The sequence below is a fragment of the Sphaeramia orbicularis genome, chromosome 21 (genome assembly GCF_902148855.1).
Source record: "Sphaeramia orbicularis chromosome 21, fSphaOr1.1, whole genome shotgun sequence".
NCBI classification, from domain to species: domain Eukaryota; kingdom Metazoa; phylum Chordata; class Actinopteri; order Kurtiformes; family Apogonidae; genus Sphaeramia; species Sphaeramia orbicularis.
Genome location: NC_043977.1, coordinates 52,477,839 through 52,504,332, shown reverse-complemented (window position 1 = coordinate 52,504,332; position 26,494 = coordinate 52,477,839).

The following is a 26,494-nucleotide window of genomic DNA, read 5'->3' as shown; positions in this document are numbered from 1 at the left end:
ATATCTATAAAATCATAACAGCACAAACGAAAATTTTAACAGCACAAACAAATCGCAAACAAATGAGACTGTTTATCCAGAGATTTTCGTTGGGTGGGGGGCCAACTTCACGGAGGTGTTTGACCCCAGTATCAGGTCAACATGAATTGTGTTTCAACCATTTTTCATTTCACTGCGACAACAACAGCACTTGAACACAACACACTGGCAAATTTGAATTCACTAGTGGAAAGGTTCCTCTTCCCGGCAGCACCTGAAGGCATCATTAGTTCATATTAACCCTTTGAAGCCTGACGTCCGCATTAGTGGACCCATAGTTGAACTGACGCTCCAAAGGGTTCTAAAGGTACTATAGTCCAAACCACATGGGTTCAGTCTGTACAGACCCTCAGACATACAATGAACTAAAGGATCATCTGAGTTGGAGAATGTGGACTGATCTGGGATCTGCTACAGTGAACCTCCTAATGCTGCATTCCAGTCCACCTGTAACCTGTGTTTTTCAGACCTTCTACCAGTGAAAATGCACTGGAATGTCAGTCAAACCTGTGACTTCCCACCCCTGAACTTGTACTAGAACCATGTTCTCCCAGTTCCGCACTCTGATGTCAAATAACCCATCAAACAACAATAGTGGCCCCCCATGGGTGTGGTGTTTATGCAAATTATTTATTAAAACAAGGTATTACTCCAATGTTATTTATCCACAAATGTTCTGCATAATCAGCAGCTGTTCTAGCGTTAGCTAGTTTTCAGTCCGTTGAAGACAAGAATAAATTAATACCAAATACGAATCCGAATAAATAACGTAACATAAAAGGTAGAACAGCTTCTCTTGCCTTATGCGCTGTTTTTCCTCCTCTGTTTCCCTCAAATAAACAAAGAACAAACACCTCTGGGACAGAAATGACTATAAATGAGCATAAGCCCCGTACGGTCCACCATGCTGGTTTGTTTACATCTAGCTCCCACAATTCCTTGCGCTCAGGCAGTTTAACGGGACTTGCCTGGAACGTCATAAAGTCGTGAGTCGTGGCTTGAAGTCGTGACTTACAGACTCAAAAACCTGCCTTGAACGCAGCATCACACCCAGTTATGGGTTTACTGTCCACGATTGAACAAGAGTTTCACAGCTGTATACAAAACAAACCCCCCAAAAAAGTGTCCACCGCAAAGGACATTCCATAAAAATACGAAAAAATGCATCTAAAAAAACTGTTGCATCATGATGTTTCCAATATTGGCAATTATTGAATTAAAAAAAGCCCAAACTTGTCCTTTCCTGGGTCCGAGGAGCTTAAATATCTTCTGATTAAAACCATATTTTTAGAACATTCCAAGTGCATTTGAACTTTAGCCTAATTTTGAGAGATACAATCAATGTAATTTTTTATTCACAGTTGATGCATGAAAGGGTTAAACTCAGTAACTGAACTGAATCTAGACCCAGAACCCCAAATTCAAGTTGAGCTGATTTTTATCATGACACACTTCCTGTCTCTCTGTTCCCACAAGCATCATGAGGCACGATAACAGCATCAGCCAATCAGATATCTGCAAGTTTACATCTCTGACTGTGGTCACCATAGCAACCAGGAACCACAGGAACCACTGTGGGATGAGTTCAAGTCTTTCCATCCTGTGATACGGATCAGAGAAGTGATGAGTGTGGATCAAACAGCACATCCATTTAGGAGAGTTGGTGTTTGTTGTTTTGTTCGTGATCATCAGTTGAATCCAGACATAAGTTCAGCAGGTGAAAGTCCTATCTACTGCACCGACTCCTGGGACTGAGGTCCAACTCATACAGCCCAGGATAACGTGTCCCACAATGCACTGCAGCTAAAGCCCAGGAAACCACTGAAGCAGCAGTGGCGACAGTGGCCTGTGGACAAGGCTGAAGTCACGTACACAGTGAAAATGGTGAGAAACAGAAGTGATGAGTGAGATGGAGCAGCTAATTGTCCATTTGTGCATCAGTGGTGGTTTTCCAGAGGTCGAAGGGTCCCATTCTTTCAAAGACACTGATGATGGGAACAGGATCTGTGTCTGCGTTGACGCTTTAGACCAGGGGTCACCAACTTTTTCTCTTCTGTGAGCTACTTTTACATAAGGAAGTTGCTGGAGGGCTACTATAATTTAGCAACATTTATTTACATAGCTAATTTTCATACATACGCATATTTTGTATAATATGTTTGTAACATTGTGTTCTTCATTTATTATTTTATTTATTTCTATTTCTTTGTTTTAACATTCACAATACTTAAAAAGTGTTAATATGAAACTATTATTTTACTTTTATTAAGAAAATCAAAAATAGAAAAAAACAAATACAGGAATTTGTTGCTGTATTCCTAAATATTCTAATACTATGTCAAAAATTATGACATGGAACAATCCTGCATAATTTTTTATAAAATTATTAAAAACAAATAATACACACCTATATGTGCATTTTTAATACTTCGAAATCGTGAAAAGGAATGTTGTCACTCACAATAAAGCTTCACCAGCATGTGCTGCTGTATTTCTGAAGGATTTGACCTTTTCTAAATTCACATATGCTGTCAAAACATATCAATTACAAACAGAACAACTTTGTGCAGATAAATCCACCATCCCCCTGTCACTTCTACAGAGTCATCACACTGGAGTAAAACGCACTTATTCAGGTCCGACTCCAGCTGTCTGAATGCATGCGCATATAGAACACATATGTTTGTGCTGGTCCAGGATGTGAACCACTTTAATGATGCCTCTGTTGAAACGCTGGTCTTGGTCAGTTTAGTGAACATGGACTGTTCTGGTCTGGATCCACTTGTTTGGTTCGAATCAGAGTTTACATGTTTGTATTCACACCTAAAGAAAAGTCCAGACTTTCCTGGGAAACGAACTGGTGTGTTTTAAAGGGACCAAAGGCAGTAGGTGTGAATCCACCCATACACTGACTGAAGACCTGTGGTTTATGTGTGGATCTGGTCCACCCTGGACTACATGTGTGGATGTGAGGAACATGTGTGTGCATACACAGTAACACAGCTCACAGTAACTATAGTATGAATCGGACAGATTTAGGCTGGTCCAGTTCTGCTCCACTATCCACTGTGTCCAAAACATCCTGGGCTTAAAAAACAAATTTGCGATGGGAGGGGTGAATAGTTTGTAAGGGGGGGGGGGGGGGGGGGGGGGATCTCCATAAGTACCACGATGTATCTTAGTTCGTAACACCGGGGGGGGGGGGTGTATGTGCGATGGGAGCTTACTGTGACACTGACCACTTTAGGATGAGGGAGATCAGTTCCAGTACGACACAGTCTCCTAAACACCATCAAAGTCACCAGTAGCACCAGAAAAAGGCACTAGATTTGTCACTAGTGTCTTTAGTTTCACTCAGTCCACACAGGCCGTACGGCTGCAGGCGCCAATGATGAAGGGGACATGTATTTACTCATATGCTTATTTTGAAATCAACCCCAAACAAGTGGTTCCAGGCACAACAAGCCCCGACCCTCACACGTATTGTATCTTATTTTGTCATGGATCCAGCTGATGTCATCATGTCTGTGTGTGCTGATGTCATACCAATCACCTCTATATCTGTGCCAAGTTTGAAGGAAACTCAAACAAAATTGATGTTTTTATAGACATTTGAAATTCCGCCTATTACAAGTAAATGGGGGAAGAAAAAAGATTTAAAAATTAATTTAAAAATGTAAACTTTGACCTATTTTTCCCTAAATGTAATGACATTTATTTTGGGTCACTGTCAATCATTAAACCTAATTTGGTATGAATTCAGCCAATAGTTTTGCTGCTAGAGTGATAACAAACACAGACACAAAGAAACCAGTTGAGCCAAAATAACACCCATTGCCTCCCCTTCGGGGGGGGGGGGGGGGGGGGGGGAATAACATAATGACCTATAAATAATGAAAACTCCAAATTTTTGTCTTTGTTTTAGTGCATAAAAACACACCATTAAATTATGAAAATACTTACTTTGATAAACTATGTGAATAACCTGAAAAAAACTGAAATTTCTTAAGTAAAATAAGTGCAATTTTAACAATATTATGCCTCAACTTATTATTTCTACATGTGCATGGATCTACAAAGACACTAAACACTTAGTAACGGGCAGCACATCGGTAATAAAACTGGTGTGCTCAGAGATCTGGGGCTACTGCCAAAACATCCAGGGCTTGAGCCCCGAGTGCCCAGGTCTAAGGACGCCCATGATCTTGGTGATTGTTTAAAGCACAGGTGTCAAACATGTGGCCCGGGGGCCAAAACCAGCCCACCAAAGGCTCCAGTCTGGCCCGTGAGATGAATTTGTGAAATGCAAAAATTACACTGAAGAAATTAACAATCAAGGATGTTACATTTATTTTAGGTCAATTCAATCTAAAGTGAATCAGACCAGTAAAATACTATCATAATAACCTATAAATAATGAAAACCATTTTTCTTTCTTTTTTTCTTTGTTTTAATGTAAAAACAGTAAAATTACACAAATGTTTACATTTACAGACTAGCCTTTTACAAAAATGTGAAAAACCTGAACAAAAATGTCTGAAGTCTGTGGAACTGTACCAATACTCTGCCTGTTACTCAATGTTGTTTGTATTTGTAGATCCACTGTGATCTTTAAGTTGTGATGCACATGTATAAATGATAAACTAAGGCGGAATATTGTTAAAATTGCAATTATTTTTCTTAAGAACTTTCAGGTTGTTCATATTTGTTCATGTTATGTTCAAGTACAGTTTGTACATGTAAACATTTTCATTAAGGAATTCTGCTTTTTTCACTCAAAAACAGAGAAAACATTGGAGTTGACATTATTTATCAGTTCTTATCCTATTATTTATATTATTTTACTGGTCCAGCCCACTTTAGATCACATTAAGCTGCATGTGGAACTGAACTAAAATGAGTTTAACCCCCCTGGTTTAAAGTGCCTGCTCATTGCTCCTTTGGTTTCAGTGGTTTCCCTGGTGTCGAACACAGGTTGGTTGTCATTCACAGACTCCACATTTAGTGGATTAGACTGTGATTGGACAACAGAAGAGTTCAAAGCTGCTGCTGCTGTTGGTGCTTCGTCCTGTTGCTTGATTCCTTTGGAACTAACTTTAAATCAGGGGTCTCAACTCAGTTTCTTTCAGGGGCCACATTCAGCCTGATTTGATCTCCAGTGGGCCTGACCAGTAAAATAATAACAGAATAACCTACAAATAATGACAACTCCCAATTTTTGTCTTTATTTTAGTGCAACCCCCCTCCCTCCCCATTAAATTATGAAAATACTTACTTTTATAAACCATTCAACCAAAAAAGATGTGAATAACCTGAAAAAACTAAAATTTCTTAAGAAAAATATGTACAATTTTAACAATATTCTGCCTCAACTTATCATTTCTACATGTGCAGTATGGATCGGATCTACAAAGACAGTAAATACTTAGGAACAGGCAGAATATAGTTAAAATTGTGCTTAATTTTTGTTCAGGTAATTCACATTTTATTGTTACAGGATAGTTTGTAAATGTAAATATTTTCATAATTTAATGTTATTTTTGCACTAAAACAAAGACAAATATTTGAAGTTATCAGTATTTATAGGCATTATATAATGTAATTTTTTTCACATCAAACCGAGAAGAAAATATGGAGTCATTCTTTTTTGTAGGTTTTTCTGCTGTTATTATTTGACTGTAGATCATACGAACCTGAACTAAAGTGAATTCCACAGCCTTGACTGAGAAATTTTTGCACTTTGCAATTTCATCCCACAGGCTGGATTGGAACCTTTGGCCCCCGGGCCGCATGTTTGACACCCCTGCTTTTAAGTGTCAGTGACTGTTTGTGGTGTGAGAGCTGCATCACATTTTTGGGTTGAACTCTGAACACGTTTGATGTGATGAAATGTTTGAGGTCAACTGTGACACTGAGCGGCCGAAGCATCGATGAGGAGATAAGAACGAAGGATGAGACAGGAGTCCTGATCAAAGACAGAGACAGTGAAGAGGACGACTCCGAGAAGAGAACACCATCTGACTGGACATGGACCACAGCGTCTACATCCTGGTGTTTGTGTCCATGAACATTCCAGGTAGGAACAGGATGGATGAGACTGAAGTCTGGGACACAAACAGAGTGTGTGTGCGCTTTGATGGACGACAGGCTTTGAATCCACTACACTGTGGACACACTGATGCATTCCAGCGTCTCCACTGGACACAGTGGGACTGCTGTTGGTCACCCAGTCTGTTTCATGTGTTTGTCACATTAGACCAGGGGAGTCAAACTCATTTTAGTTCAGTTCCACATTCAGCCCAATTTGATCTCCAGTGGGCCGGACCAGTAAAATAACAACAGTGAAAAAAGTAAAATTAGATTATGATCAGGTTTACATCTACAAAGTTTCCTTAAAAATCTGAATAACATGAACAACTTGAATTATCTTGAGAAAAACAAATGCAATTTTAACAATATTATGCCTCGGTTTATCAGTTTATCATTTACACATATGCATTACTATCACACAAAACATTTAGTAACAGGCAGAATATTGGTCAAATTGCATTTACTTTCCTTAAGACATTTCCGTTTGTTCATATTTTTTCAGGTTATTCATGTTTTTTGTAAAAGTATAGTTTGGTAATGTAAACATTTTCATGTAATTTTACTTTTTTACAGCAAAAAACACAAAATGAATTTGGGGTTGCCATTATTTATAGGTTATTATGATAATATTTTACTGGTTCTGACCCACTTCAAATCTAATTGGACTGTATGTGTCTGTATGTGGAACTTACCTTGCTCTCTCTCTCTCTCTCTCTCTCTCTCTCTCTCTCTCTCTCTCTCTCCTTCCTGCCATAGCTCAGTTCAGTTGACACTTGGACATGTCACTGTCTGTTTAGTGTCACTTCTAGTTTAGAGCCAGGTGACCCAGCTTTTCTGGTTTTAGTTTAGTTCTTGTCCCCCTTGTGTTGCTGGGCACCCTGACTCTCTGTTGGTGTTATTTTGGGAGTTCTATCCATTGGTTGCCTTTTTATGTTTCGGTCTCCTTAACCCCTAGACGGATCCTAACAGACCATACAAGGAGCTGTTTTTGACTAATGAACCGGATACGTTCATGTGAAAAGAGGCTTCAGTCCACAGGAAAACACACCTAGATTCTGTTTCTGAGAAATGATATAAATGTATAAACACAGGCTCATCTCCATGTGTCATGTGTGCGTTTGATATAAATCATAGCGTGTGCTGATGGTCATGTGACTCCTGATGATAAATGAGTGTCAAACTCGGATCAGTGTGAATCCAGTCAAATATTGTTGGTTTGATGAATCCTGTCTGTTCCAACAGTGACATCAGACCTGATTTAGAAGGAGGAGCTGCTGACTGTGTCCATTATTGACTTCTGTCATAGATACCATGGGATAAACCAGTGGAAACGTGTGTTGTGGTTTCATCAGCCTCAGGTTCTGTCTTTAACTTGTCTGTGTTGGGTTTATGGATCAGGATCAAACACATGGATGTTGGCCCAATCTAAAATTCCCCCCCTTGGCCCCTACCCCTTGGTCTTTGCACTTGGCAGTACCCCCTAGACCAGGGGTCAGCAACCCGCGGCTCCGGAGCCGCATGCGGCTCTTTCACCCTTATGTTGCGGCTCTGCGTGGCTTGGGAAAATAAATTATAAGTGTCCGATTTAAGTGTATGTTATTTGTCTCAAAAACGTGTATCATGTCTTCTTATTAAGTCAAAGTTTTTAACTTCTTTCTTCAGACCTTGTGCACTTTTGGTGATCAGCATTCGCCTTCTTCAGAGACGTTTGACAGCTTTTGATGTGTCAGCCGGCATGCGCAGAATGCCCTGCGACACCAAAACTGCACAATATCTGAACAAAGTATTTTATTTGTGTTTGTTCGTTTGTTTAATTGTAGTTGTAAATTGTAAGATTATTGTGATCTCGAAATATTAAAATAAATTATATATATATACATATATATATATATATATATATATATATATATATATATATATATATATATATATAGTATTATTTTTTGTTGCTCAAAATATGCGTCACACTCTCCGACAGCCCGCAAAACACCACACATTTATTGAGACTTTCAACCCCAGGTAGGCCAAGTATGGAGAAATCTAAGAAAAGAAAAATGTCTGAAGAAAATAGAACATTTAATGATGCCAGGTGCCATGGCACGACCAAGGTGCCGCGGCACCTCGGGGCCAACGCTAGGTGCCGTGGCACTGCAGTACTACGGCTCAGTGCCAGGTGCTGTGGCACGGCGGTACCAGGGCTCGGTGCAGGGTACCATGGCACCGCGGTGCCACCGGTGCCACGGCACCTGGCACCGAGCCATGGTACAGCGGTGCAACGGCACCTAGCGTTGGCCCCCGAGGTGCGCCGCGGCGGCACCAAGCCGTGGTACCGGTAAAATCGTTGTATAAGCCGCGTCGGAGTATAAGACGCAGTGTTTAAAGTGTAGGAAAAAAGTAGCGGCTTATAGTCCGGAATTAACGGTATATATAGGCTAACATCTTCATTTCAGACGTCAAAAAGTGTTTGCGGCTCCCAGTGTTGTCTTTTCCATGGAAACCAGGTCGAAATGGCTCTTTGAGTGTTAAAGGTTGCCGACCCCTGCCCTAGACCTTACCTTATTTCTGCAGTAAATCTGTCCATTTGTGTGTTTCTTTGGTCACTGCTGCTCTTTTTTGCTGCGTTTACCTCCATCTGACTGATGATTCCAACAGAATTAGGGCAGATTTCTTAGACCCCTCCGTTCATAGTGTGGTCCTGGAAAATCTCCGTTTGGAGGGTCAAACAGCCCTCCCCCTTAGCCCCTCTCCTCTCACTCATTGAGAATTGTGAGAACCCCTACCCCTTCACCTGAACATGCAAAATACAGGGGTAGCCCCAAGGGGGAGGGGCCAAGGGGTGAAATGGAATTGGTCTTTGTGTTTCCTCTCAACACACACCAGTCCATGAAGAGTCTCCACCAGGGCCGGTCCTATCCTGTCAGATTAGGGTGGGCTGGTTGAAAGAACAGGTGGGCACCTTGGCTGGTTTGTACAGATAACAGCGAAGCCCAACTCTTTAATATAAAATAAAAATGATTTTCAAAGTCGTTCGTGCATATTTCTTTTCATTGGATGAGCTTGAAAAAAAAAGAATGAAAACTAAATGCTAATAAAATGAATTATTCTCACTGTGGCCAGAATTTATACAAACAGAAGGCAGTTTACTGTAGTTCAAACTCAGACTGAAAGTGGCACAAATAGAACAACCACACAAACAACTGAAACTGGGACAAAAGGACAAATTAAAGAACAAAATCACATTTGTTCATCTTTCACAAACCAAAAAAGTCTGATTCAAATTCAATCTGAAAAGTGACAAATGACAAAGAAAACCACACATTTTTCTTTTTTCATCTAAAACCCTGAACTTTAGAGTCAAATGTCAGTAGAACTATATCCATATAAACCAACAGGACTAAACTATTAGAATAATTAGTAGAATTTAGTGACAGATCATTTGCACCTCACTCGGTTTTGTCCCTTCATTGGGTGACGATTGAGAGACAGTGTGTGTGTTTTATGGTGTTGTGTTCAAGGTTATTATCGTTAACGAAAACGAACGAAATGACGAAATTCTGAAATTGAAAAAACATTTTTGTTAATTGAAATAAATAAAAACTCTAATTAAAAGAAAGAAACGATAACTAACTGCAACTTTGAAAAATTATGGATAAAATTCCCTTCGTTTTCATCTTTGTCAATGTCAGATTGATATCAAATTGATTTATTTTGCTCCAGCAATTTTAGCTAGCAGCACCATTCAACACTTCACAGTCTGTCATGTCTGGTCACTGGTGGTTTCCAGTCGTCTCCTGGTCCCCACTCTACCTGGAACATACAGACTAAAGCTGGGACAAAGCAGCACAGTCCTGTCTGGGATTTACTTTAGTGATGAGTGGGGTTGTTTTTTTTTTTTTTGTGTGCACCGTGTGTGTGCCTGAGTGACAGAGACAAAGCAGAGCTGAATGACAGAGTCAGTGTTGAACTAGCATCCAAGTAAAAACTGGAGAGTTTATCACCATGAAAAAGCCTTTCAAGCCCTTAGCTGCACAGTTTAGAAGAGGAGAAAAGAGGAGGATGAAAACTAATCCAAATACAGAGGTATGGAATCTGTTATAATGTTAAAAAAATGTTTGATGCTACTAGCTACAGCTAGCTGAACTGAACTGAAGCAAAGTTGGCTAATAATGGAACTGCAGATGATTAAGATATGAGGTATCTGCTAAGGTGTGGTTTACTGATGATGAACTGGGTTATATATGGTTTATTGCTGGTTGGCTGGTTTATATTTGTCTCTATCCAGTTTACTGCTGGCTGCTTTGTGCATCTCCTCTCACGCTTTGCACATCTTTGCATTGTTTTCACATAAGTGACGTTGTGTATGGATCGCACCCCCCCTCCCCAACCTGCTATAGGGAATTTATTCATTGTACTGTACATGTGTTTGTGTCTCTGCTCAGTCAATGAGCCGGCCTAATCCGACCCCCAAATGAAGAGTCCAGGGTAACCAGCTGATTCGCACCTTACTAATTTATTTGAATAGGATGCTGAGGAAGATAAAATATATGAAATAACTAAAACTAATACTGAAAGTAGACTAAACTAAACTAAAACTAAGCATTCAGAAAAAAATTATAACTAATAAAAACTAGCAAACCTGCTCTAAAAACTAATTAAAACAAACTGAATTAGAGAAAAAAAGTCAAAACAAATTAAAACTAAACTACACGTAAAAATCCAAAACTATTATAACCTTGGTTGTGTTGACCAATGTGTGTGTTTTATGGTGTTGTTTTGACAAATATGTGTATTTTATGGTGTTGTTTTGACCACTGTGTGTGTTTTATGGTGTTGTGTTGACCAATGTGTGTGTTTTATGGTGTTGCTTTAGTCAGTGTGTGTGTGTTTTATGGTGTTGCTTTAGTCAGTCTGTGTGTGTACATAAGGTGATGCTGCTGCAGTGGGCCGGCTGCTCTACAGGAGCCCAGAGCCCAAGAGCACGTCAAAAAGTCACAGATACAGTGAAACTGTCATAGAGGAGGGTGTGTGTGTGTGTGTGTGTGTGTGTGTGTGTGTGTGTGTGTGTGTGTCCAGTTCAGTAACAGACCACAGACAGTGAGCTGCTGTATGAGCCAATGAAGCGCTCAGGAAATACAAAACAATAATGACAACCAATCACTGATGGAATAGGGCGGGCTGTAGACTGTCAACCCAATCACAAATAAGACCCAATAGTAGTGTAGTCTGTTGGATAAGCGTTTTCCCTTAATTTTCAATTGGGGGGAGCAAGATGGACAATTGGGTGGGCTGAGCCCAGCCCCGCCCATGCCTACCACCGGCCTCAGTCTAAACCAACTATACTGCTTCACTTACTGTTTGTCACAGCAACTGCTGATTCCAGCTCTGTGATTGGTTCCACAGTCAGTCCATCAACTGCTGTTACACAATCCACTGACAGAACCTGTTCAACTCAACATTTGGATTCAAATGATTAATATATGAGTTTAATAACTACAGATCAGCTCTGGATCAATGGGTTTTTAATTCAACTATCAAACATAAACTGAACAATAATCAGTTTAATTCAGTCTGGGTCGATTTCAGTTGATTCATTGATGATTCCTCCATTTTTGACTGATACTGCGCAACCTAAATGTGTCAGTTTCATCTTGTCGTTGTTCATCTGCTGCTGTTCAATCATGTCATATATTTGTATTTGAAGCTTCATCTGTGTCTCATGTGCTGGTTTGGTATTTAGACGACATTTGTAAAAGTCAAAGCATTAACACAGTTCAGACAGATTTAGATCCAACCTGATGCAACTTATATTTTGCACTCTTTATAAAACTGTCTAATTTGCACTATGTAAAAAACTGTATTTGCACTACGATAATTTATATATATACATAAACATATATTTTTACAGACTATTCCTGCACATATCCACTAACTGTATAAGTACTTCAATTTGCACTTTCTATACATATTACAATGTAAAAACCCACCATAAATAATATACATGTATACATATATATTTTATTAGACCGGACCCACACACCCACTCACTGTATAAAAACTCGAATTTGCACTCTGTACATATCACATTGTAAATCCACTGTAAATCTCAACCCATTGTTGTCTCTCTCTAGTGGACTGTTTGTCTATATTGCGTCTAGGTCCACATGTTGTCTGGATTCAAATAAAGCTGATTCTGATTCTGATCAGCGTCAGTTTCCTGTTTGGTTCCTAATGTGGACATGTTTAATTTCTAATCCCAATATTGTCCTATTTTCATGGCTGTCCTTTGTGTTTTTCCTGCAGGGCTCCTGTCTGAAAACAACACCACTTCAACAGGTAAGAAATGCATAAAGGAGGGATGTGAAATGGGTTGAAGCTGAACATCCTGGTTCAGGTGGTTTTCATCTGAACAAACTGGAGCCAATGCAGAGGATTCAGGAATGATGGGTTTACAGAAGCTCCACTGAGCACACTCAGCTCCTGTTCCTGACATTTGGACAAGTGTGGCTTTAAAGATCCACAAGTGAAGGAAACACTGACAAACAGGAGCAGACTGAGCCATTCAATTCACTGACTGAATGAACGAGGGATGAACTGAGTCCGTTTGGACCCAGAAAATATGTCAGTGGGACTGAAAACACTGTTCACACATGGAAACCATATGTGGTCAATAATCCAGTCCATGTGGTCCAGATGGTGTGTTGTGGTCCTGGACTGGACTCTGACTGGTCTGTCTTATTTCTACAGAGTCTGTCCACTTCAGGTTGGTGGGAGGAGCCAGTCGTTGTCATGGTGACCTGGAGATGAAAGGACAGGATGGAAACTGGAAACCAGTGAATGGTTTTTACTGGTACAGGAAGTTAGGAAACAGAGTTTGTGCAGAACTGGACTGTGGATCTGCAGTTTCACTGAGACGCAGTTACGTTTTTTCACTTAAAGATAATTGGTCAATCAGACCAGAGTGTGATGAACCTTCACTGAGTGACTGTTTTACACCTGATACATCTCGCTATTCATTCCTGGAGCTGAATTGTTCAGGTAAGAGCATTAACACTGAACCCTAACCCTTCCACTGTCTCCAGGGGGCTCCAGACTCTGTGGACTCTCAGATCCTGGTCGGTCCAAGACTTCAACTCGGGATTTAATGTGAACTCACAAAAAACTGATCAATACAATCAATCAATAATATCCACGTCCACAAACCAATAGCTGATTGAACATTATGTCACACAGAAGAATCCAAACCAAACTCATATGAATGTGAGTCCACTACAGTCCAGTAAAATCCACTATATAGTCCAACCTCCCAGACCCTGGTCTACCCCAGTCCACTAGAGTCCCTTAGAGTCCACTTCAGACACTAGTTTGATTCCAGTCTTCTTCCATCTGTGTCCACAGACTCTGTCAGACTGGTCCATGGGTCCAGTGTGTGTTCAGGCAGACTGGAGGTCCAGTCTAACCAGTCCAAGTCCTGGTCTTCAGTGTGTGAAGGACACTTGGACCTTCATGGTGCCCAGGTGGTCTGTAGGCAGCTGGGCTGTGGGGCTCCTGGGCTCCTCCAGGGGGCACTCTATGGAGAAGCGGAGGCTCCTGTGGTGCAGATGTTCCAGTGTGAAGGCCATGAGTCTGCTCTGCTGGACTGTGGAAGCTCAGGGTCACAGACCTGCTCATCTGGAACAGCTGTGGACCTTACCTGCACAGGTGGAGCTTTGACTGACACCAGCTTCTATCAGTTCACTCACTTTGATCTCATTTATCTTTCATTTGTATTTGATCAGATCTTGATGATGTCAGACTGGTGGGAGGAGCCAGTCGCTGTAACGGTACAGTACAGATCAAACATCATGGAGAATGGAGAGACATGGAATATGGTCTTGTACCTGACTTCTGGACCTGGAAGGCAGTAGATGTCATATGTCGTCGACTGGACTGTGGATCTGCTGTTTCTGGGAGAGAAACTGATTCATTTGGTCCTAAGTGGTCAATCAGCCCCACCTGTCTTCTCTCTTCATCTACACTGATGGACTGTGTGAAAACATATCGTGACTTCACTGCGTCCTCCCTGTCCCTCACCTGTTCAGGTAAGTCTACTGATGATGGTCCTGATTCTGTCAGAGTTCTTCAATGAGTACATTCAGGTGTGTTTTATCTGAGCTGTGTCAAACCAAACCCAGTCAGACCAGGTCCACACATTGGACAGTTGGACTGAAACATCAAACACATGGAGCTGAATTCAGTTCCAGTCCATGAATTTGGTAACATGACTGCTTTCCAACAGGCTGTAGAACAGCTCAGAAGGACCGAGTCCATTTGTTTGAACTGGACTTTGTGTTGGTCCATGTGCTCTTTTTCCAGCTCTATGTGGGTCTGCTGGACTCTGAGGACACCATGGAAACGTCACTGACACTAAACCATGTCCTTAAATGCAGATGTTTGACATGAACCACATGTTTCCAGTTGTCTGAGGTGAACCAGTGCACAGGTCACAGCTCAAACACACTGCATTATGGTGCATTCACTGACCACTGGGATTGTGTGTGTGCATCAAACCCACTGCCTTTGAAAAGACCCCTCTCACACATATTGAATGTTCAGTCTGACTTCAGAATGACTGTGTCTCCACCAGCGCTGACGTTAAACTAACTCTAACCTGTGCCTGAGGATCCACAGAGTGGACCTGAGGCCTGTTTGAGTCCAGTCTGAATGTAGACAGCGCCCTCTGTTGGAATCCAGGTCAACAACAGCACACACTCACTGTGTCCTTCAGCTCCACATTCAGCACTAAAGGGCCTTTTATTGGTGTGTTCTTTGTTCTGCTGTTTTCTTTGAGGACGTTGTGGCTCTGGTTGAACTGGTCCATGAGTCCTATTTAGTTCCTGTGTCACTAATGACTGACAGGAGGCTTTGAAAGATTCAAGATAACCTTAATCTTTGAATTTAACATGGTGTTTCCTCCAAAGTTCAATGGTTTAGTTTATGTTCAACTGACATTTTGTCCACATTTCTGGGAAAAAAAAGCATTTGTTCAAATACAAATGAATCTATTGTCAGTTTCTTTTCAGATAATACGTGTTTCCTACTTCTGTAAAAGTTTACTTTCCATCATCTGTCAAATTTCCAAATGTTATGTGGTCAGTCGTGCCCATAAATTCAGATTTTCTGGTGAGAACTGAAAACCTTCTGCAGATGAATGTGAGAAGGGAACGTGGACGAACATTTGAACTTGAAGCCATTATTATTAGTGGTAGTATTTTGAATCATTGCATATTTGATCCTTCTAATCATCTCTTTGGGTAACCAACCATTATTTATCTCTCATAATTGTAGTATTTATCACTGTGACAATATACTGTATAGAACTGTTCTGATATATATTGTACTCCATTCTTAAAAATTAACAGATGTGTTGTTAACTCTTTAAAACCTGACGTGTCATCACTGACACACCCTTTGCATATGCACTTTGGATGGATGGAACTCTTTCACTGTTTAAGACGTTGTGCTTTATAGGTTTTATTGGGTCATTACGGCCATTTCACTCAGGCCTGAGCTAGAAGCTGGAGAAAAAGCTGTTTTAGCAGAATTAGAACATGCAGTAAATTGTAAAGCACTTTGAGTGTCCCAAAAAACGCTATAAAAATCTAATCCATTATTATTATTATTATTATTATTATTATTATTATTATTATTAATAAATTTGAAATGACTAGATTTTGAATGTTCTGAGTGTTCTGGAAATATGGGCAAAAGGATGAACTCACAGCATATCGTCTTCCCTTTTTCTAATCGAAAATAATAAAAAAGTGCAGATGGCCCATTTTAGACTGAGGTTTGGCAGGGTTAGGGTCCAACCTCACACTCCCATCTGTCCAGGGGCTTTTATGTCTTTAAACATGTCTCTGTGTTGTTGTGGGTCCACAGACTCTGTCAGACTGGTCAGTGGTTCCAGTCTGTGTTCAGGCAGACTGGAGGTACGGTCCAACCAGTCCTGGTCCTCAGTGTGTGAAGAGGATTTGGACCTTAACGATACCCAGGTGGTCTGTAGGGAGCTGGGCTGTGGGGCTCCTTGGCTCCTCCAGGGGGCGCTCTATGGAAAGGAGGAGGCTCCACTCTGGACCAGTGAGCTCCAGTGTGAAGGACATGAGTCTGCTGTCCTGGACTGTAGAAGGTCCAGCTCAGCTGGGAAGACCTGCTCACCTGGAAGAGCTGCTGGACTCACCTGTACAGGTACCAAGGGGGCGTGGCTTTCATATGACAGTGTGTTTGTTGGACTCATGTCTTTGTGTCTATGCTCAGATCCAGGGGGTGTCACGTTGATGGGACAGCCGAGCCGCTGTGCCGGTACTTTGGAGATCCAACACCAGGGACATTGGAGACCAGTAGGAGACGACGATAAAGACTGGGACCTGAAGTCTGGATCTGCTGTGTGCCAACATCTGGACTGTGGATTAGCTGTTTCAGTCAACACAACAAATGATTCTACAGACAGACCTGTGTGGTGGGTCTCAGTTCCTTGTGTAAAGCTGACATCTGAACTGAGGGACTGTGTTGTACCAGATGAATCCTATGAAGGCTCATCTGGTGTGGACGTGGTGTGTTCAGGTACAAATGGACACAAACTGTGTCTTAACTGAATTCTCAGTGACCAGATGGTTCTGACTCTGACATTTAAAGTTACATCTAATGAATCTTGTCATTTCATCAACTGATAATTTTGTCTCAGTTCATTGTTTTTTTTCTTCTGTCAAATGTGTCAAATATTGATCTTTGTAACGTCCAGATCCCACATGAACATCTTCATTTGGACCAGATGAGGCTGAAAACACAAACATATTTCCCATTAGTCTCATTTAGGACAAAAGGACCAAATGTTGACATGTGAGACTCTAAAACCACCACGTTTGTCATTTTTTACCCATAATGCCTTCAAAGGTCAGCTGTGCTCTAAATGACACATTCTTCCATGTTTTCATTGCTCAGTGTTCATCACATCCCAAACTCATGTGGATCAGATCCATCTGTGTCTCTGAGGAGGATGGATTCTCTGACTGGTTGTTTGTGCTCATGTGTGCTGGTTGGTCCAATCATGTCTCTGTGTGTGGACAGATCTGCTGCCTCAGCCCAACATCTCCCTGTCTGACGGGGTCTTTGAGGTCTACCAGCAGGGGTTCCGGGTGCTCATGGGCTCCAACTTCACCATCACATGCTCCATCCAACCACAGTACCCAGGAGGCTCCTTCCAGCTGATCTCCGACACCAAGAAGCCGCTGAACCTCACCATGCTAGCTGTCAATCACTCCGCCCACTTCCTGTTGTCTGCCATGGGCTACGCCCACCGAGGGAACTACACATGTGTTTATCACGTGGACGTTTATAACCACAGCTTCTCGTCATCTCAGAGCCCCGCCCTCTATCTCACTGTCGGAGGTAATGTCAGGACAATCACACACAAAACACCCACAATGCATCAGTAACAGTCACATGACCATGTTCCACAACATTCCCAGTGAGCAGAGTGAACAGGTGTGAGCAGAACCACATTGGTAGAACTGAGATCAGGTAAACCCAGTCCAGTTGAACCTGTCAGAGACTGGGCTGAACCAACAACCACTCCTTTAATCTGAGCTCAGTTCAAAACACAGCTGAGTTTAAACCCAGGTTTAAAACCAGTCCATCCAGTTGAATGTGAAGCCCAGTTAGTGTCCACAGTTCAAGGTGCATCTGTACATGTGTCTGTGTGGTCCACATGTCCAGGGTCTAGAGGGGGTCCACTGGTATCAGTCAGTGTATGAGCTGCAGCAGATGGAGGTCTGGACCAACGCAGTTGGACACATGCACTGGAGTCCAATCTGTCCAATAGGACGAGTCCACTTCAGCAACATCAACCAACACTTTGAAGTCAACTTCAGCTCAGAACTCAACTCTTGGTATCTAATAACCAGTCCGACTAAAACCTGTGTGTCTGAGTCTGAAGGTCCACAGTGTCCACAGATTAAAGTCCAACCCAAACTGGTCTGTATCTGACCAGTTGGAGACATTGGTCCTGTTTTTTCATTCTGTCTCGTGTGTCCACAGAGACACATTCTGTCTGAAAAACACAAACATCTGAACCAGGATTTTATTAGTACTAGTTCAGATCTGTCCATTGGATAATTACTGCACTGACCCATGGGTTTGAGCTGCAATAAGCAATTTAAGACCAACTGAGGCAACCAGCAACTTCTCATGTCTTAAACAACTGTGAGATAAAAGTTGACTAATACAGGCAGGTTCCACTCTACAGACTGTTCCACGATGATCCGCTGGGCGCTCTTTGATCAACACTTGACGTATTCTTGTCAAATCCAGCCTGGTTGTCATGGAACTTCTCCTCTCCTGCTTGTTTGATCCTCTCTGATATAGTTCTATTGAAAATCTTTCCAGGTGTGGACTAGAGTGTTCTGCCTCTGGAGTCGTTCCCTTTGCTTTGGTCTTCCTTCTTTGGTAACTTGTCCAGGTGTCCATCCTTCCTTCCTTCCTTCCTTCCTTCCTTCCTTCCTTCCTTCGGTATTTCTTCGTTGTCTTCAAACACATGTTCCATGGGCGTTGTTTTAAAGGTTGTTTCTATTGTGTTTCAGACTCGGTGACAAATCTGATCATCAGGGTGGTGGTCCTCGTCCCGGCTCTGCTCATATTTGATATTTGCTTCTTCTTCTTCTATAAGGTACGTTCACATCTGTCCTCAGTGGATCCATTGGACTTCAGACTGAGTCACACACACAGGAGTCTGAACTGGACATGTGTGCTGCCATGTTTTTTCCAGGTCTCCGTGAAGCGGATCCGAATGAAGGCGGAGACAAACACAATGAGAGTTCTGGAAGAAACATCCCATTTATAGAGTCCCAGTTGTTCAGTGTGAGTCCAGCTGATATTTGGATCAGATCAACAGTTTCACAGCTGAACCAATAAACGCCTTCATTCTGTTCTGATGCTTCACCATCCATCAACGTCTCAACTTCTATTCAGAGTTTATACGCATGTAAATACGACTTCATTCTGATCATATTCTGACTTGTTTTTGAAAATAGTTTTTACTCAGAATAGTCCAAAGAGTTCTTCACTCTGTGTATAACGCTTTTATTAAAACAGTAGAACAACATTTATACTGAAATATGACTTTATTTGTTAAAAAAAAAAAAAAAAAAAAAGACTTTGGTTCCCTGGGCGTGATCCTAAAACTCCATCCATGGTTGACTGACGAGTTGAATTGTGGGTAAATCTGGAAGATCACCAAAGCCACATCCAGACGAGGTTCCATTTAATCAGGTCCAACATGAACCACAGTTTTTGGTGCTTTGAGTGGACCACCGTTTTCTGTCCTACATTCATTGTTCAGTTTTAATGTTTATTGTGTTTTGTTTGTGCGGTACATATTTACTCTGCCGTCTGTGAAGAAACTCCTGATTTTGACTGTAGATTGATGCTTCCTGTGTAAATTCCACCATTTGTCCACTGACGAGTTTTATTGGATCTGTGAGTCAATAAAAGTCTGTAATAAATGAATCTGATCATTTCAATAAAAACATGATTTGACTGGACGGTTGTTGTTTGATTGACACAGTTTTGACATTGATTTGATTGATGGTCGTGATAACAGACATCTAAGTCTAAATAATACAGACTGAAAGGGTCAATGAAATCCAATTCCTTGGAGTAACTTTACACAAGAAGTAAATTTGGAAGACACAGAAACCACATTAAAGTTCAAATATTAGAATATTAGGAATTATTGGTAAAGTCAAAGAATTACTGAGCCCAAGTCCCTTCCATCTGTTTTATTTCTATCTGCTGTATTTTCTATTTGCTATATTTCTATGTGTTGTATTTCTATCTGCTATATTTTTATCTGCTGTATGTCTGTTGTATTTGTATGTGTTGTATTTCTGTCTACTATATTTTCTATCTGCTGTATTTCCATGTGTTGTTTTTCTATCTGTTGTATTTCTATTTGATGTATTTCTATCTGTTGTATGTCTTTGTTGTATTTCTATGTATTCTATTTCTATCTGCTGTATGTCTTTCTTTTGTATTTCTCTGTTGTTTTTCTATGTGTTGTATTTCTATCTGCTGTACCTTTATGTTGTATTTCTATGTGTTGCATTTCTATCTGTTTTATTTCTGTCTGTTGTATTTCTGTCGTATTTCTATCTGCAGTACTTCTATGTTGTATTTCTTTGTGTTGTATTTCTATGTGTTGTATTTCTGTCTGTTGTATTTCTATCTGCTGTATTTCTGTCTGCTGTATTTCCATCTGCTGTATTTCTATCCGTTGTATTTCTATCTGCTGTATTTCCGTCTGCTGTATTTCTATCTGTTATATTTCTATCTGTTGTATTTCTATGTTGTATTTCTATCTGCTGTATTTCTATGTTATATTTCTAAGTGTATTATTTCTGTCTGTTGTATTTCTATATGTTGTATTTCTCTTTGATTTATTTCTATCTGCTGTACGTCTTTGTTTTATTTCTATCTGTTTTATTTCTATCTGGTGTATGTCTTTTTTTATTTCTCTGTTGTTTTTCTATGTGTTGTATTTCTATCTGCTGTACTTCTATGTTTTAATTCTGTTGTATTTGTATGTTGTATTTCTGTCTGCTTTATTTCTATCTGCTGTATTTCTGTCGTATTTCTCTCTGCTGTACTTCTATGTTGTATTTCTTTGTGTTGTATTTCTATCTGTTGTATTTCTGTCTGTCGTATTTCTATGTGCTGTATTTCTATCTGTTGTATTTCTATCTGCTGTATTTCTATCTGCTGTATTTCTATCTGCTGTATTTCTATGTATTGTATTTCTATCTGTTGTATTTCTATATTATATTTCTGTGTGTTGTATGTCTATCTGTTCTTTTTCTGTTTATTGTATTTCTATCTGTTGCATTTCTATGTGTTGTATTTCTTTGCGTTTTATTTCTATCTGTTGTTTTTCTGTCTGTTGTATTTATATCTGGTGTATTAGAAGTGCATTAGACAGTAATAGTACATGACTGTGTTTTCCATTGTTTGATTTTCATCTGTCATGTAATATGTTACAACATGTAAAGTTAGTCAGATTGTGAAAATAGAATGTTAGATAACTTACGATGTTTTATGACGCTGTCTTTCAACAGGTCAGGTTTTTTTTTTTTTATTATATACATCTTTGAACTTCCACGGTTACTTCGTTGGATCATTCGACAGTTGATGGCGAGCCAAACCCGGTAGACGATCTCTGATCCTGTTACTGCACGGTGCTGTGTGGTAGGCCCACTGCAACCAAAACCCTTTTACATCATCTTACACCAACTCCCTCTTCCCAACACACACACACACACACACACACACGCCTACACACACACACACACACACACACGCACACACACAACTGGACTCTTCGGACTTTCTATATATACACGTTCAAACACACAGGAAGTGGACTTGGTGTGGGTTTTGTGTCTTTTTGGGAGCCATTCCCTTAAGAATAAGGTTTTGTGTTGAAAGTGAATACTTTTCTATGATCCATGAAATGTTTATTGAATTTACATGTGAATTGTGATTTCAGTAATGAGTCACCTTGTGTATGTTTAGATTTAGATCGGGTGTACCCAGGTAAGAGAACTGTGACCACTGTGATTGTGACAACGGTTGTTACTGACAACTTTTGGTACCAAAAGAGAGAGATTTTTTTTTTTTTTTATATAATTTTTTCTAAAAATACAAGCCGGCATTTATGAAGTTCAGCCTTTGTCTGAGTCTCATTCAACTTCCACCTCCTGTGAAGCAGCCGTTCCTTCTGGTCCAAAATCCTACAATTCTATATACTAATCTGTAAGTGTATATCAGCCCTAATCTGACATCCTCATAGCATTGAGTGTGCTACATGCTCTTTACAGTGGCCCCTGATTTCAATGTAATTGTGATTGATGGATAGACCTTGGCTCTGTTATAAATAAATGTGACAGGACTTTGGACTGCTTTCCAAATCTGCTCATTTATGACATGAGTCCAGGTGCCAGGCTTCAAAGGGTGTATTCTTTTTTTTTTTTTTTTTTTTTTTTTTAGTTTTAGAAAATTTGTCATACTCAGCCTTTACTGGAATAAATTCTCTCCATTTGTCAAAAGGGTTACTTTAATGCATTATCAATATTTTGAGAGCAATTTTTGAGTCAATATTCTGCTAACTTAGTTGAAAACATTTCACTTACACTGGCCAGAAATCAGATTTTTCAGAGGGTTGTAAATCCTCTGCTGAGAAGCTCAAACTTGTAAAAACGTACAATATTAGATGCAAATTTCCTGCAGCACTAACTTTTCTTCCACAGGTGGACTACAGGTTCAAACCTGTCCAGCTCCCACTAGTGGGACAATGGTGAAGTCTCATGATGCTTCATTTACATAAATCGGGAACAAAACTACTGAACAAAACACTTGCTTTGCTTTTTTATTGACATTTTAAACATTGTTGACCAGACAACTTTAGCAGGTAAACAAGGAAGAGGCATCAAGAAGTTCTGATCAGGTCAGACCATCGTTAAAGCTGTGATTAACAGAGTAAAAACAATGGAGAATCCACTGCAAATGGAGCTCCTGTAAAAATACATTACAGACCATTTCGGGTGAATTTGTAGAGGGGGGAGTTTCCTAACGTCATCAGCTGAAAATAAATGTCATATCTATAAAACCATAACGGCACAAATGAAAATTTTAACGGCACAAGCGAAGCACAAACGAATGAGACTGTTTATCCAGAGATTTTCATTGGGTGGGGGGCCAACTTCACAGAGGTGTTTGACCCCAGTATCAGGTCAACATGAATTGTGTTTCAACCATTTTTCATTTCACTACGACAACAACAGCATTTGAACACAACACACTGGTAAATTTGAATTCACTAGTGGAAAGGTTCCTCTTCCTGGCAGCACCTGAAGGCATCATTAGGTCATATTAACCCTTTGATGCCTGACGTCCACATTAGTGGACCCATAGCTGAACTGATATTCCAAAGGGTTCTAAAGGTACTATAGTCCAGACCACATAGGTCCAGTCTGTACAGACCCTCAGACATACAATGAACTAAAGGATCATCTGAGTTGGACAATGTGGACTGATCTGGGATCTGCTACAGTGAACCTCCTAATGCTGCATTCCAGTCCACCTGTAACCTGTGTTTTTCAGACCTTCTACCAGTGAAAATGCACTGGAATGTCAGTCAAACCTGTGACTTCCCACCCCTGAACTCGTACTAGAACCATGTTCTCCCAGTTCCGCACTCTGATGTCACATAACCTATCAAACAACAATGGCAGCCCCCCATGGGTGTGGTGTTTATGCAAATTATTTATTAACTCTTTCCCCGCCATTGACGAGATATTCCGTCAATTGCTTCCCAACGCTTCCCCGCCAATGACGAGATTTTCCGTCAATCCGTGTTTTCACTGTTATACTGTAGTTGGAGGTGTTGTGGATCATGTGAATTACTTTCCTTAGTCCAAAAACAAACAATTAAGCAACTTTTTCGGAAAAATGACGGGCCGGGTTTAACGTTTTTGCACTGGAGTCTCCGTATCCCATGGCAACGCATCCAGCGGCAGTCACTGAATGAGGAAGTGCAGACTGTGCAGGAACCGCGCGCAGTTTCAAAAGCCTTAAAGATGATTATGGAGACAGAGTCTGACAATTCAATATATGATGGAGCTACAGAAGAACCATTTAGAGACAGGAACGGAGAAATAGAAGGTGAGGGAGACGGACACGGAACACGGGAAACAAGGAGCGGCTCAGGTCCGACACGGAGGTGCGGGTGGGGGCGGGGGGGGGGGGGGGGGCACAGAGCGACACGGAGACACTGACAGACAGGAGGAAGAGAAAAGAGACATTTCTAGTGGACATTCAAGGAGAAGACAGACATACAGACATGGGACAAGACAAAGGACAGCTAGTCTGCATCTGTTAGAGTGAGTTCAGATTCAGACTGAGGACACAGAACATATTCAGCTGTAGAATGTCAGCAGGACACATGGAAGACACTTTTGGATTTGGCTTTTGTATGAAATAAATAAATACATATATTCATACAGAGATAAATAACTAGATGTCCATAGAATTATTTACAGATCAAACACAGCAGCTGGTCCAACAGGAGGACCTGGTGCAGCCAAAGGCCAGAAATCTACAGTATTTAGTGCATTTGTTTCTTTTTTTTCTTGAAAATGAGGAATATTGAGGTGTTTATATCCAAAAGCTAAACTACTATGTGTTAGACTTATAACTGATGTATGTAAATGTGCAAAGTTTAGAAGGAACCTGGTGCTTTACAAGATGTTCGGTCTAAAGTTTGGTGTGGATTCCCCTAACATTTTGTGGAATGATGGGATATCTTAGAGCTGTTTGTTACTATTATTGCTGTTATTATTATTTTATTTTGTGATTTTGAAGACAGCGTTACTGTTGGTAAATAAGAAAGAGTCAAAAATGTAAATAGGAAATCAGTTTTCTCTTGAAAATCAATATCTTTGAAAAAAATGCAATTTTCTCAGCTTTTTGCTCAAAATTCATTTTTTTCCTGAAAATGACCAATATTCAAATGTTTATATCTCACGAACGAATAAAGATAGAATAAAATAGTTTTTTGTGTTTAAAAGTTGAAGTTCTGTTCTTTCTTTTGATGTATTCAGTGTTCACATACTCCTAACACAACATTTTCAGTGAGCCTCCAAAGATTAGTGAAAATGACCAAAACGGCTGGCGCTGGCTACCAACTCACTGGAAAATGCTCTGGCGGGGAAAGAGTTAAAACAAGGTATTACTCTAATGTTATTGATTCACAAATGTTCTGCATAATCAGCAGCTGTTCTAGCGTTAGCTAGTTTTCAGTCCGTTGAAGACAAGAATAAATTAATACCAAATACGAATCCAAATAAATAACTTAACATAAAAAGTAGAACAGCTTCTCTCTCCTTATGCGCTGTTTTTCCTCCTCTGTTTCCCTCAAATAAGCAAAGAACAAACACCTCTGGGATAGAAATGACTGTAAATGAGCATAAGCCCCGTACGGTCCACCATGCTGGTTTGTTTACATCTAGCTCCCACAATTCCTTGCGCTCAGGCAGTTTGACGTGACTTGCCTGGAACGCTGCAAAGTCGTGAATCGTGGCTTGAAGTCGTGACTTACAGGCTCAAAAACCTGCCTTGAACGCAGCATCACACCCAGTTATGGGTTTACTGTCCACGATTGGACAAGAGTTTCACAGCTGTATACAAAACAAACCCCCCAAAAAAGTGTCCACCGCAAAGGATATTCCATAAAAATATGAAAAAATGCATCTGAAAAAACTGTTGCATCATGATGTTTCCAATATCGACAATTATTGAATTTAAAAAAGTCCAAACTTGTCCTTTCCTGGGTCTGAGGAGCTTAAATATCTTCTGATTAAAACCGTATTTTTAAAACATTCCAAGTGCATTTGAACTTCAGCCTAATTTTGAGAGATAAAATCAATGTAATTTTTTATTCACAGTTGATGCATGAAAGGGTTAAACTCAGTAACTGAACTGCATCTAGACCCAGAACCACAAATTCAAGGTGAGCTGATTTTTATCATGACACACTTCCTGTCTCTCTGTTCCCACTAGTATCATGAGGTGTGATAATAGCATCAGCCAATCAAGTATCTGCAAGTTTATATCTCTGACTGTGGTCACCATAGCAACCAGGAACCACAGGAACCACTGTGGGATGAGTTCAAGTCTTTGCATCCTGTGATACGGATCAGAGAAGTGATGAGTGTGGGTCAAACAGCACATCCATTTAGGAGAGTTGGTGTTGTTGTTTTGTTCCTGTTCATCAGCTCAGAGGTCCAAAGGGAGGTTGAATCCAGACACAAGTTCAGCAGGTGAAAGTCCTATCGACTGCACCGACTCCTGGGACTGAGGTCCAACTCATTCGGCCCAGGCCAACGTGTCCCACAATGCACTGCAGCTAAAGCCCAGGAAACCACAGAAGCAGCAGTGGTGGCCTGTGGATGAGGCTGAAGTCACGTATACAGTGAAAACGGTGAGAAACAGAAGTGATGAGTGAGATGAGTGAGGCTGATTTTCCATTTGTGCATCAGTGGTGGTTTTCCAGAGGTCGAAGGGTCCCATTCTTTCAAAGACACTGATGATGGGAACAGGATCTGTGTCTGCGTTGACACTTTAGACCAGGGGTCACCAACCTTTTCTCTTCTGTGAGCTACTTTTACAGAATGAAGTTGCCGGAGGGCTACTCTAATCGGGGGGGGCTTAATATCAAATAATACCACAGTAGCCCTGATTTTCTGATGCAACAAGATGTTCTAAGCACTCCTGTGTATTT